The 12,968-nt window shown below is 42.1% G+C and overlaps 1 protein-coding gene across 3 annotated transcripts in view; it reads right to left on the bottom strand.

Moving 5' to 3' along the window:
* Positions 1 to 10,379, bottom strand: part of INO80 (INO80 complex ATPase subunit) — a 135,275-nt gene extending 124,896 nt beyond the window's left edge. The window contains exon 1 of one of the 3 annotated variants that reach the window (XM_049897360.1): positions 10,124 to 10,379. The gene's annotated coding sequence lies outside the window, so the exon portion shown is untranslated. Of the gene's footprint in view, positions 1 to 2,566; positions 3,289 to 10,123 lie in introns of those variants that run through there. The other 2 variants (XM_049897358.1, XM_049897359.1) reach the window with 2 other exon arrangements.
* Between the last annotated feature and the right edge of the window lie 2,589 nt (positions 10,380 to 12,968).

Below are 12,968 nucleotides of genomic sequence, written 5' to 3'. Positions count from 1 at the left end.
AAGTCGGATTCCGAGTAATGGTCCACACCTTGATTTTGTTACATCAAATACTACCATAATAAGGAGGCTACATACGCACGTTCTACTGAGAACCATGTGCCAAATACCTGTGGGTACGTTTTACGTATGCATTAACCCACGCACTCCTCATATGAGGTTGATGCTATCTATCATTACCTGCAATTTACAACTTAACTGAGGTTAAGTAACTTGCCCAAAATCACACAGTCAGAAATGGCAGAGCCAGGATTCAAATCCCAGAAGTCTGACACCAAAGCTCCACATTCTTACTCCAATACTGTCTGAAGGACCTCCGGCAAATCAGGGCCTCTGAGGGCATGAAAGCATGCCACTGGAGTATTTCGAGTATTTTATTCAATTGTTTATTTACATCAGTATGAACTCATAGATATTTTACACTTTCAGTTATAATCCACTACTACTTGGTTTCTCAAAGTGTTCCAGCTTTGGTCATCGGAAGCTCTTTCAACTGGATCCTGTGCTCCTTTGATACCCCCCATCAATGTGGGTTTTTTTTTCCCCTGGGTTTTGTTTGTTTGAGTACTTCTTTACCTTCTGCACCATAATATGCTCCAGGTTCATCTTGTATATTCTCTGCCCCAGTCCTAAAACCAGCCGTTTGTCTAAGGAGCCCTGGTTCCTTTTACTGGAGAATGGTATTAGAAGCCGAGATATGGGCATGAGTTGTACTCTGGATTGTTGCTTCTTTTAACCCTGTCAGCTGACAGAGCACAAAAATATATGTGAATTAAACTAAAAGTATCCCCTGAAGTCATCTTAAAACCATAGTTTAGCTGAACTAGTAAAAAAAAAAAAAAAGGTCTTAGAAAGGGCCACATAAACCAGAGACTCCATCAGCCTGAGACCAGAAGAACTAGATGGTCCCTGGCTACCACCACCTTCTGTCCTGACAGGGAATGCAACAGATGGAGTTGTTGGAGAAAAGTGGGATGCAGACCTCAAATTCCAGTAAAAAGATCAGACTTAATGGTCTGACCGAGACTGGAAGGACCCCAGAGGTCATGGCGCCCAAAACATCTGTTAGCCCAAAACTAAAACTATTCCAGAAGCCAACTCTTCAAAGATTAGACTGGATTATAAGACATAAAATGACACTGGTGAGGAGTGTGCTTCTTAGCTCAAGTAGACACATGAGACTATGTGAGCAGTTCCTGTCTGGGGGCAAGATGAGAAGGCAGAGGGGGACATGAGCTGGTTGAATGAACACGGGGAATAGAGGGCGGAGAGAGGGAGTGCAGTTTCACATTGCAGGGAGAGCAACTACAGTTACATAAAAGTGTGTGTACAAGTTTTTGTATGAGAAACTGACTTGAATTGTAAACTTTCACTTAAAGCACAACAAAATAAATAAAGGTCTTGAGCATTATGCTCTCTTAAAAACTATCTATATGGGACTGAATAAACAAGAGCAACATGAAGGACTGGATAGGAACATTAGCCGGCAGTTGAGTTTATGTTAATGGGGTAGGAACAACTCAGAAAAGGAGGATGAGAATGGTCACACAACTTGAAGAATGTAATCAATGTCACTAAATGGTACATGTAGAAACTGTTCAATTGGCGTATGTTTTGCTGTGTATATTCTTAACAACAAAATTTTAAAAAGTCAGTATACTAATTAAACTACTTACATATCATATTTGTATTAAGATAAACATGAGTTCATGCTGTCTCCAACTCTAATCTATTAACACATGGATCATTCTAGCCTTTTCCCCTTGCTTATCTACAAATTCTCACTCCAACAGTGAGAAACCTGGTTCCCACCATCTGCTATCCATTCACTTAATTGTTCAATTGTAGTAAACATATACAGCAGTATCAGAATTGTTAACTTGTACCCTGTGGGAAACAACTTTATCAATTCAAATATAGAGCTTATGTGCAGTTACTTTTGCCTTTAGTCTTGCCGACTCCACTCACGTCCAAAGTTACTTAGGTCGGCACCCTTCTCACCACCCCTTTCAGTGAGGTTGTTTCACACATTTAATCTGCATCCTTTCCTGGGATCCCTTGACCCCCTAAATAATTTTTTTTAAATCTGCATACATTAAGGTTCACTTTTTGTGTTGTAAAGTTCCATGAGGTGTGACAAATGCATAAAGTCATGCGTTCGCCATTACAGTATCACACAGAGTATACTTTAGTTTTACCAAGCAGTATTTTAACTGAATTAAACAATACCACAACCCTCCTTGGAAGCAGCATGGTAGAGTAGAAAGAGAAGCTTAAGTCAAGAGCTGTGAATTCAATGCCACTGACAAGCCACACATAGACTTTAACAGTATCAGCTATCCTCTCAGAGCCCCACTGCCTCACTGTAAAACAAGGGGGTTCAATTAGATGATTATAATATACAGCATTAATTAAAAGTATTAAACATTTACTACGTCAGGGATCATGCTAAGCACTTAAATGGATTATCTCACGTCTTTCTAACAACTCTATAAGGTAGATACTACTATCACCCCCATTTAAAAGATGGAATTAAGGCTTAGAGGTTAATTTGCACAAGGTCACCTACCCAAGGACTGGTGGAGCCAAGACTGTAGAGCAGGGCTGGCATACTATGGCCTTCGAGTCAAATCCAGGCCCCTGTCCATTTCTGTAAAGTCTGCAAGCTAAGAATGGTTTTTACATTTTTAAATGATTGGGGGAAAATAAAATCCAAAAAATAATATTTTGCAAAATACTGAATTAAAATTTTAATGCCCACAAATAAAGTTTTACTGGAACACAGCCCCAGACATTCATTTATATATTGACTACAGCTGCTTTCACAGGACGATGGCACGAGTTGAGCAGATGCAAGAAAGATGGTGCAACCCGTTTGCCATCTGACCCTTTACAGAAAACACTTTCCTACCCCTGTTCTAAAGCCCGGTCTACTGACTAATACAGTCTAAGGACAATTTTAAAACAGCAAACTATTACTAACATTAGAACAATACCCTGGGCAGAAATATTTCAGCGTCTGAAATAAGTTTCACGTTGCAAAACACAACCTCTTTGAGTTATACGCTTAAATAGGAAGATGTTTCTATTACCAGCTACTGGTATTCATTATATATACGTAAAAGCTTAATAAACTTCCACTGAAAACACAACAAATCGTTATTTGAAAAAAAGTTAATACACCATCCTACTTATATGAAGAGACACCTGGAAGAGGCGAATGCATACACACAAGAACAGGTTAGTGATTACCAAGGGGTACAGCTTAAACGGTACTGAGTTTGTTTGGGGTAATGAAAAAATTTTGGAAAAAGTGGTGGTTGTACAGCACTGTGAATGTAATTAAAATCACTGAATTGTACACTTAAAAATGGTTAAAATGGCTAATACTACGTAATACACATTTTACCACAATTTTTTAAAAAAGTTAGTGCATAATAGTTTATTGATGTATTTTCCCTGTCGTATATTTAAAAAAAAAAAAGATTTGAGATGATTTTCTACTCATAGTAAAAAAGTTCTGATCACAATCGTTAACAAACTATTTAGATTAAATTGATTAAGCTATCAAAATACAACTTATGGTGGCAACTAACACTTGTTGAGAGCACCATGTGCCAGGATTTTATACATACTGATTTATTTCTCACAATAAATCTATTCATTTATGAAGTGGGGACTATTATTAGCCTCACTTAACAAATGAAGAAACTGCGGCTTAAATAACTTCCCGTAGAGCTAAAATTCAAACCCAGGTCATCTGGCTCTAGGATCTAGAAGGAGTTCTATCACACTGCAGTGCCATTAGATTACACTGCTTCTGTTCAAAAAAACAAAAGAGTTACTGTCAATTCATTAAAAAAAAAAAAAAAAAAACTAAGTACTAGTAATTTGCATCAGCACCTCAAGAGAAACATGCAGGTGTATACTTCTGTTACGGCACTTAGTTTGCATAATTGTGTTTATCTTTGCAAAGCCCCTCTGTACTTTCCACACATACATATGCTATTGGATTAATTCACTTACATGCTCCACAGTCCCTTGAGGATGGCAGATGCTCAACAAATGGCTGTTGAGAGGATCAAAAAGCATTCACTAGATATTCAGTAAATATTTATTGAGTAAATGAATAGAATAAAAAGTTTCATAAACCATGAGGCACAAGTATTGTTAAATGGTATGCTGACTAGAAATGAACTAGGGCTAGTTCCCAGGTTTACTGTTGCTGTTAGCTGCCATCGAGTCAGCCTAAAATGCTGCCCACTCAGGCAGTATACCCATGATCCACTGCACATCAACCACTGTGATCCATAGGGTTTTCACTGGCTGATTTCCAGAAGCAGATTACCAGGCCTTTCTTCCTAGTCTTAGTCTGGAAGCGCCACTGAAACCTGTTCAGCATCATGTTGTTGTTGTTCTTAGTTGTCCTCGAGTCAACTCCAACTCATGGTTAGATCACATGTGCAGAGCAGAACTGCCCCCTGGGGTTTTCAAGGCTGTGACCTTTTAGAAGCGGATCACCAGGCCTATCTTCCAAGATGCCGCTGGGTGGGTTCAAACTGCTAACACTTCAGCTAGCAGTCAAGTGCTTAACGATCTCCTCCATGCTGGGACACCTGTTTAACATCACAGTGATACACGAGTGTCCACTGACAGATGCGTGACGGCTGCACATGAGATACACTGCCCAGGAACTGAACCCGGGTCTCCCACGTGAAAGGCGAGAATTCCACCACTGAACCACCATTGCTCCCACAGTCCCTAGTTCAGTAATCCTTACATGGCATCTGGTATGTCCTTAAACCTAAACCACCTTCTGGGCTACTATGTTTCGGGAATAAGCCACTAGTTATTTAAGCCCCGTCAAGCAATACTCATCTTTCAAGCTAGTTTTAACTTTCCAGGATTATTATCTGTGCTTTTCCTAATTCAATACAATTCCATCATAGTCCCTCCCTCTCAGACGTTATCATTCCATTTGGAGTCAAATTGCTTTTTTATCTTTGTACAAAAGCCTCAGCATTACCTTCTACATTTTAACCGCCGTTTTCTGGAAACTTTCCCCCTTTTTAATTTGTTCTTTGAGGTGCAATAATTGAAATCCATTTAACAGTCTAAGATTGACTATACTGTAGGCTCGTACCAAGATAATCCAGTCCATTTTTAAACTTTCTCATATCCTTCTTGTTGGTCTTTGGAAAAACACTCAGGCAACGTTCTCAGAATTAAATTGATCATTTGCCCTCGCACCCTTTTTACCCTATTGATGCTCACTAGCCATTTTTGTGTTCATGCACACACTGTACTACAAACTTCTCATCCAGAAAAGCTGTCACACACCAACAAATTAAAAAATCCGTTTGTTGTTGAGTCAATTCCGACTCAAGGCGACTCCATGTGTTAGAGTAATTGTTACCTGAGCCAACTGCCAGGCCGTTCTTCTGCAGTGGCGCTAGGAAGGTTCAAATCGCCATCCTTGAGGTTAGTAGTTGAGCACAAACCGTTTGTGCCAGCTAGGGAACTATATGCAAACCAGAGGTACCTTATTTGCCCTTTTACAAGAAATAATAGTCTTAGTACCATTCCCAAAAGTATACTCTATACGTGAATATCCTGAGAAAGCATTTGTCCATATACGTGGTTCCTTTTTATTGTCATTAAGTTGTTGTCAGGTGAGATCCAGTCGGCTCTGACTCATAGTGACTCTATGCACAACAGAACAAAACACAGCCTGGTCCTGAGCCGTCCTCACAATCGTTACTATATTTGAATCCACTGTTGCAGCCACTATGATAATCCACCTCATTGAGGGTCCTCCTCTTTTTCACTGACCCTCTATTTTACCAAGCATGATACGCTTCTCCAGGGACTGGTCCCCCTGATAACGCATTCAAAGTATGTGAGAGGAAGTCTCGCCATCCTCACCACTAGAGAGCATTCTGGCTGTACTTCCTCCAAGACAGGTTTGTTTGTTCTTCTAGCACTTCATGGTATATTCAATATTCCTTGCCAACATCATAACTGAAAAGTATCAATTCTTTGGTTTTCCTTATTCATTGTCCAGCTTTCACACACATAGGAGGCAACTGAAAATATCATGGCTTGGGTCAGGCACACCTTAGTTCTCAAAACATGACATCTTTGCTTTTGAACACTTTTTAAAGAGGTCTTTTGCAGATTTGCCCAATGCAGTATGTCATCTGATTTCTTGAATGCTGCTTCCGTGGCCACGGATTGTGGATCCAAGTAAAATGAAATCTTTGACAACTTCAATATTTTCTCCATTTATCATCATATTGTTTACTGATCCATTCGTGAGGATTTTTGTTTTCTTTACAGTGAGGTATAATCCATTCTGAATGCTAATCTTTGATTTCATCAGTTAGTGCTTCAAGTTGTCTTCACTTTCAGCACAAGCAAGGTCGTGTCATCTGTATATTACAGGTTGTTAATGAGTCTTCCTCCAACCTTGAAGCCACGTTCTTCTTCATATAGTCCAGCTTCTCAGATTATTTGCTCAGCATACAGACTGAATATGGTGAAAGGATACAAGCCTGAGGCACACCTTTCCTGACTTTAAACCACAAAGTATCCAATTGTTCTGTTCAAACAACTGCCTCTTGGTCTATGTACCAGTTCCTCATGAGCACAATTAAGTGACTAACTTACCCAATAAACAGCACAGCTGGGATTCAAACCCAAGTATTTTAAAGTTCCAAACCAATGTCTTCCTACTATACTACATTTCTCCTTAGCTAAATCACCAACTGCTCTTCATATAAGTCATGGTCATGTTCTTGTGAATATGAATTTAAGAGTTAATAATCCTACTTCTTGTTATGGAAGCCACTGGTAGGAAATAACTTAGCTATGTGTCCAGGTCTCTCCATGACACGAGTTCTTAAAATACAGTCCATGGCGAAAGAAATTTACATCTTTATTCTAAGTAATCTATTATTGAAATTTAATATTTCCTTCAATTCTGAATGCAGGCAACAAACCACAGTAATATTAGCAAGATAATCACTAGATCTTGTTATTTAATTCAATAATAAAAATCAAATTTCTTACATCAGAAATTTATTTTTTATATGTTAAGTGTATTTTATACATTAAAAAACTACATCCTGAGAAGGGATTCACCGGCTTTACAAGTCAAGAACCCCAACCCCAAAGACCATCATCACACAGGCTGTGTGTCAGTCTTTGGCAGTGAAAGGGTTTATAAAGGCATGTGACACAGTTTATCAATTTTCCTCTAGTTCCTTAAAAAATATGGGTAGCATTTAGTCTCAGTGATTACTTTCTATCTGATTTGTCAACTACATTTGCTGTTACTGATTTTCTACTTCTGATACAACACCTAAGGAAATCTCCCCTACGCGCTTCTCGTTAAACACGCAGTTATTAAGCTTCTTTTCGGTCAACTTTCCAACCTTAAGTAAACCCACACTATCATGATCAGCTACTGAATCCAATGTTACTATAACTGAATTTTTGACATAACATAGGGAAAGAATCTTGTATCTTTTACAAACTATTCCTCAGAATATTTCCAGGAAGGCTGAAGGACTTTAGAAAGAAATGCATCCTGTCATTTGTGGGCTTCTCTGGGTTTCAATTTTCTCATTTGTAAAATGGCACTATCTACCACAGATGGTTTTGTGAGAATTAAAATGATAACATATAAAATGCCTAACATAGATACTGGCTCATAAGAGATGCTTAACAAATGTCCTCACCTACGCCCTTCCCATTCTGTTGTTACATGCTAAGAAAACCAACAAACCAAACCCAATGCCATCAAGTCAATTCTGACTCATGGCGACCCCGTGTGTTAAAGAGTAGAACTGCTCCACAGGGTTTGCCTGGCTGTGGTATTTATGGAAGGAGCCCTCCAGGCCTTTCTTTTGCAGCACTGCTGGGCATTTAGAACCACCAACTTTTAGATTAGTAGTAGATTAGTGTGCCACCCAGGGACCCTAGTACATCAAAATTCTTACAGGGTTACTTTGAGTCGGGACTGACTCAACAGCAGCGGGTTTTTGGGTTTTTTAATTAAGATCCAACTATAAAACCTGTCATAACTTCACTTATTTAACTACACGAGCATTTTCTACTAACCCTATCCAATATCTGACCACTCTAAAATCCACTGCGCCCTAACATTTACCTTTTGTATGAACTTGGGTGTTGACATGTTAAATCGCCAAGCAGCTTACTGTGAGCAGAACAGGTGTCTATCACTCCTTTTCTAGTTGTGTCTGCACAAGTAACTAGAAGTCAAAAGCTGTTATATCTTCCCTCAGGACTTTGGCAAACTTTCATTAAGTGATCTAACACCACAGCAGTTTATGGTCTGCTGTTTAGCCTTAATCACATTTCCACCTTGATGTAGTCCAATGTTATCAGTCATAAACTTTCCTAGCTACGTTTGTACTCTTTACGGTCATCTTCTATCAAAACATAAGACTTTTCTAAACCTGTTTTAGATTCTTTTGAAACAAAACGTCAGGAAAAATAATACAGTAAACTGAAATAGTGCAATTGAATCCCTTAAAGAATGTAATTTATTTTAGAACCTACTAAGTAGTATGGTGGCATAGTGGTTAAGAGCTATGGCTGCTAACCAAAAGGTTGGCAGTTCGAATCCACCAGGCACTCCTTGGACACGCTATGAAGTAGTTCTGCTCCTCTCCTTTAGGGTCGCTATGAGTTGGAATCAACTTGAAGGCAACAGGAACAGGAAAGTAAATAGTGTATTCTACTTTTACTACATATGATAATTTCAAATTGTTTTATAGGTTAAAAAAAGGCATGAGAATTTCAAGAACAAAATGCCAAGTGTCATGGAATATTATTCAGCGATGAAAAAAAATGAAGCACTGATACATGTTACAACATGATTGAACCTTGAAAAGATCGTTAAGCAGAAGAAATCAGTCACAAAAGGACATGTATTGTATGATCCCATTTATCTGAAACGTCCAAAATAGGCAACTACAGAGACAGAAAGCAGATTAGTGGTTGAAGAGTAGGGAGTAGAATGGTGACAACTAATGGTCATGGGAATTTCTTTTCGAGGTGATAGCTTAGCTGCACAACTGTAATGTATACGTTAAAACTTTAAAAGGCTGAATTTTTGATGGATGAATTATAAATCTCAATCACTCTCAATAAAGCTCTTACTTAAAGAAAAAAAAAAGGCCAAGACCAGTAAGCCACAATGAAAATTTCCTTGAGAAACAAAGTCATGAAAGTCACTCATTGGAATAGAAAGCTGGTTACACGTGATGTCAGCGAGGTCAATCTCCACTCCTACCAAGTAATGAACATGTAACTGGCAACAGTGTGTGAATCAACGAAGAATTCGGGGAAGAGTTGGCTGTTACAATAGTATTGTGAGTGCCTTCTTAGGCTCTATCACTCCTAAACTGTAGGGGGCTTCCACCCTCAGTGATTACGGAAGTAGTAGTTTTCAACAGCAAGCTCGAGAAGGAATGTCAAAATAGGATGACACTTGCCGAGACGCCCTGTAAAAGCCCAAAAAAACCAGAGAGAGGTGTCACCTACACACTCCTAAATCGTGCACGTCTTAGGCTGCCCCAACTAAACAGTATCACCAACCAGCAGCGTGCACAATTCCCAACTTGCTCCTCGTAAATTGACGCTAAACAGTACAGAGCTCTCAGATCACATTTGTTTCAAATGACAGGTATAACTCTCACCCAGTTCCCACAAGAGTCCAACCAGCCCCCGCCCTGCCCCACCCCACCCCCAACCCCACACACGTGTTAGCCCGACACCGCCCCACCGGGTCCCACGTGCACCTGGTCTAACACACTCCCCACGTGTGGGCGCCCCACGGGCTTCCTCGGGTAGCTCAGGTCACCGCGTGACCCCCCGGGTCTCTAGAGATAGGAGAAGGGAAGGGCAAGGCCCAGGTCCCCGAGGTCCCAACCCTGCGGGGAGCGTCCACACCCATCCTCCCTACTAACCCCAACAAATCCAAGGGCTGGGGGCGACGGCCCCTTTAAGACGCGGCCCAGTCGTCGCCCACAGCGAGGGGCGCAACGGGGCCTACGGCCCCCCCCTCCGTTCGCCCGCCCACGTCTAGTCGCCTCACCTCGGGCCGCCGGGCCCCGCCGCCGCGGCGGCGGCGGAGGGGGGGCGGGGTGCGGGCGGGGTCCGGAGAGGGGGGTCGCCCCGCCGACGGTGGAGCCTCGGCTCGCTCGCAGAGGCCGTGGGACGGTGACTGCGTTGGGCGTGGACGCTCCTAGCTCGCTCCCTCGGCGGCTCCTGGGACCCCAAGATGGCGGCGGCGCTGAGGCGGCTGCGGGCGCTGGGCCGGCGGCGGCGGCGGCCACTTTCACTCACTGAGAGGAGCGGAGCAGGGACACGGGGAGCCATGGCGGGGGGGAGGAGAGGCGCCATAGCCAGGCCAGAACAATCGAGCAGTTACTCGGCCGGCTTACTCCCGCCCCGCCCACGCTCGCTGCTCGCCGCCCAGTCGGTGGACACCCGCAGTGTCGCTGCCGTCCACCTCGTGCAACCCGCACCCCACCGCTGCCGCCTGACGCCCCGCGCGGACCGGGGTTCGGGGGGAGACCCTGATCCATGCTATCCGAGTACAGATTGGTCGGGGCTGGGACTGGCGAAGATTGCCGAAAGGCGGCGGGGAGGAGGAGGAGGATGTCATCGCTAGAGTGAGCAAGCAGATCTCGCGGGAGCAGATGTCGCGAGAGTTCCGCAGGCCTGCAACTGCCGAATAAAGGTTACTTTTCCCGGAAGTAACGTCAATCGAAACGGCCCGTAATCCTTAGGATGTTTGCTCCCGGAGGGAGAAGGGACGAGGGTGTTTTGATTCGTTTGTTAGGGACTACCGAACACTGATAAGATCACGTGAGAGGAAGGATAGGCTGAGAGCTGGTATTTTATTCCCCGGTTTCTGACCCCTTTGAACGGGGCTGTAGATTTGCGGACAAGTGCCTGTTGGGTAGAACCAAGCGAAGCCAAGCCTGTTGCCATCCAGTTGACTCTGACTCCTACCGATCCTAGAGGACTGCATAGGACTGCCCAACTGGGATTCCAGGGAGTGCCTGGTGGATTCGAACTGTGGACCTTTTGGTTAGCAGAGCTCTTAACCACTACAGCAGCAGGGTTTCCTGTGTAGAGCCAATCCTACACATTAGTTGAGGTCTTTTAGGCTCCAGGACCATAATTGGGATGGTGTGACATAGTTATGCAAAATCTGTATGGGAGTGCCTTAGGATTTAAGGATTTGGGAGCACGCTCCAAAAAACCTAAACCAAATCCATTGCTGTCAAGTTGATTCCGACTCATAGCGACCTTACAGAATAGAATAGAACTGCCCCATAGGGTTTCCTAGGAGCAGCTGGTGGATTTGAACTGCAGCCCTTTTGGTTAGTAGCAGAGCTCTTAACCATTTTGCCACCAACGCTTCACTGGTTATAGGAAATGTCACCCTAGTTTCACACACACCCAGGGAACCTCTCTGAAAAGGGAATAATTTTCCTGTCTATCCTGACTGGTTAGTGAGTCCACTGCTATCCACATTTATGAAGATTAACCAAACACCACCTGTGGTGAGAAGTACCTAGTGTAAAACCTGGCTGTAGATAAGGATTGGAACTTCCCAAAAGTTAACTGATTTACCAGTTCCTCGTGTCTCAGCCTGTAATGCATTTCAATCTGGTCCATAGCTCTTAAATAGAAAAGAATTTGCTACGGTCGTCAAGTGGCTTTCCTGTCCTAAATTTACTGGACTTTTAAAAATTAATTTTGCTTAAGCACAAAACATTATGGTATAGTATGATGACGTAAAAGCTGAACAGAAGATTTCAAGGGGAGCTGGAGGAGACCAAGTATTACATGTATATACATATTATATATATGTACATATGTGTAAGTAAACTATATATGTACTATACTGTACATACATTTTGTATGCATGTGGAGTATTATAACGAAGTGCTTGCTGAAAGTGAACAGGACTTGCAGCACTTACTAATGAAGATAAAAAATACGGATTGCACCTTAGCATAAAACAATATAAAGAAAACAAAATTCTCACAACTGAATAAGCAACCTCATGATAAAAAACAAATTGAATATGTTGACCTTGGGTTCACCAGCCATTATGGCTGCATGCATCCAGAAAACCCTTTATCCTGACTTGGAAAGTTCAGCCTCTACAACTGCTTGAGCCATTTCCTTGATATGAATATCTCTCTGTATATTTATATGCTTCACTGGTTTTGCTTCTCTAGAGAACCAAGCCTAAGACATTTGGTACCAAGAGTGGTTCTAGGGAAACAAAATTGTAAGGATGAGGTTTCCAAATTGGTTCTGAAGTCTAGTTAGTCTTAAAGGTGTTGATGACTCTGCTTTGAGTAATAAAGAAGGCACTGCTGATCCATGATGTGACGTAGCTATTCAGATACGCAAAATATCACCACCAGTAGATAAGGCATTGGTGAAAGGTGAGGCTCTGGTTTATTGCCATGTGTGATACCTTTATGCAATTTTGTCAGAATGAGAAGTATAAGGAAGCTGGTTGGTTGGTCCTACTATCGCTAGACAAACAGGTGAGAGAAAGAGAGTCACTCAGGGCTTCAGAGTCAAAGCTGAAGTGCCACATAAACAACCTCAAAGTGTCCAATTGTGCTTTGAAAGAAAGCCTCAGTTCTTGTAGTAACAGAGCTAATATTCCTGAAAAACAAACCCAAAGTCTTATTGTAAGAGTGGCTGATTTATAACACCAACTCAATGGCCAACCTCGAGAGGTGTCTGAAGTTAAAATGAGTACATTGATTGGGAAGAAATCCCTGAAGCTTGGGATGGGGGTCTTTAGGCAGATAATCAGGAAGCTAGAGACATTGAGCCCCTAAATTCTGTTGAATCACCCCCACCAACACAACCAGCCTGGTCACTCATATCTGAAGAGATTA

This window comes from Elephas maximus, chromosome 10 (assembly GCF_024166365.1).
Source record: "Elephas maximus indicus isolate mEleMax1 chromosome 10, mEleMax1 primary haplotype, whole genome shotgun sequence".
Lineage (NCBI taxonomy): Eukaryota > Metazoa > Chordata > Mammalia > Proboscidea > Elephantidae > Elephas > Elephas maximus.
Note: the sequence above shows the minus strand (reverse complement) of the source record. Positions and strands in the feature narration are given on the sequence as shown.